At 38.4% G+C, this 1349-nt stretch overlaps 1 long non-coding RNA gene across 1 annotated transcript in view; it reads left to right on the top strand.

The window, feature by feature from the left end:
• LOC102670568 overlaps window positions 1-720 on the top strand; it is a 5015-nt gene extending 4295 nt beyond the window's left edge. Inside the window, exon 3 of the long non-coding RNA XR_421312.2 lies at window positions 493-720. This is a non-coding gene — a long non-coding RNA (uncharacterized LOC102670568). The remainder of the gene's footprint in view (window positions 1-492) is intronic.
• The last annotated feature ends 629 nt before the right edge of the window (window positions 721-1349 follow it).

The raw sequence follows: 1349 nt of genomic DNA, 5'->3' as shown, positions 1-1349 counted from the left end.
GGCCATTGGTGAGCCTGCGCGGTTGTTACATAAATATGCGCGAGCCGTATCGCTTCCTTTTTTAACAATCCGTTTCGTAATTGTTTATCACGCCGAGACGAGCGCCGGCATGATCGCTGGTGAACGGCGAACTCGTTGTTTCGAGGCTGACGCCCCACAATACAGAATTTGACGGCGCGCGTGTCGCGTGTATATATATATGTGTGTATATATATATATATATATATATATGTTGTGTATATGTGTGTTACATGGAGGAACAGCAACGTTTTGCAAATGCAGATCTTGGATTTAATTTCCTGTTAATAACATAGATTAAGGTTTTTTTTTATGAAAGATGTTTACGGCGTTTTCTTTTATAAATATATAATATATCGGGAGAGCTGAGTCGAAAGTATCTAATAAACGTATTAAATAATTCAGCATATATGATACTCGTAATCGAAAATTTTAAATATATGGATAATAATTATGGAAAATACGATTGATTAGTAGCAATAATATTTTAAAAGATACGTTAAAAAATAATCTACGACAAGCGTAAAGAGAAATAATCGTTTCAAGTAAAAGTAAGCCATTCTACGATTATTCGTCACTAGGCTCAAATAAGAAAAGTAAAGAAAATGGACAAATAGGTTCCGCATGAGTTAAGCGATACACAGAAAGTTGGATGGATAGAAATAACCACCTGTTACTTCAAAGAAACCCACCAGGATCCATTTTTAAAACGTATCGTTATTTATCAAAGAAAAGTGAATTTTACATTTAAATGAAACTTTAAAAAACTCTAAAAATTACATAAATCACTTTTCGTTAAACATTATATTTTATATTTTAATTTTCTATCGTTCGGGAAATGGAAAGATATTATTAAAAATTACCTTTACTCAAATCAACCTTGCAACAAAAATTCTCCTCTTCGAACTCGATCATTGATATTATGACATCAAACTCTTTATCCTCTCCCTACTTAATTCAGGTTCGACACGTGAACGCGAACGTGGTAAAATTAGCCACGACGTATCACGTTCACGGAATTCGAAGGGACGGAGATTCGAAGCTTCACGTGGGGGCCATCGTCGCGGTTCCCAGTTGTTACGTTGAGGAAGTCACGCGGCCCTCGAGGCCCCGAGGCCTCAAAAAGAATGAGGACATTCCGTGCAGCGTGGGGGCCCCCTGTTCCAAACCAGGTTCCGGATTTGGGTATACCAGAATCAACGAGGGAGGGAGAAATTTGGGCAACGATCAAACTCTCAGTGGTGTCATCCCAATTCTCGAAAGCGTAACTAGGTAAAGGTTAGGTTCCGTCTCTATTGCCCTAGCTCCGCGAACGAAACGTACTGACCCAG

Source organism: Apis dorsata, unplaced genomic scaffold, assembly GCF_000469605.1.
Source record: "Apis dorsata unplaced genomic scaffold, Apis dorsata 1.3 scaffold_129, whole genome shotgun sequence".
NCBI classification, from domain to species: domain Eukaryota; kingdom Metazoa; phylum Arthropoda; class Insecta; order Hymenoptera; family Apidae; genus Apis; species Apis dorsata.
The sequence above is the reverse complement of the archived record's forward strand: the minus strand, read 5'-3'. Positions and strand labels throughout refer to the sequence as shown.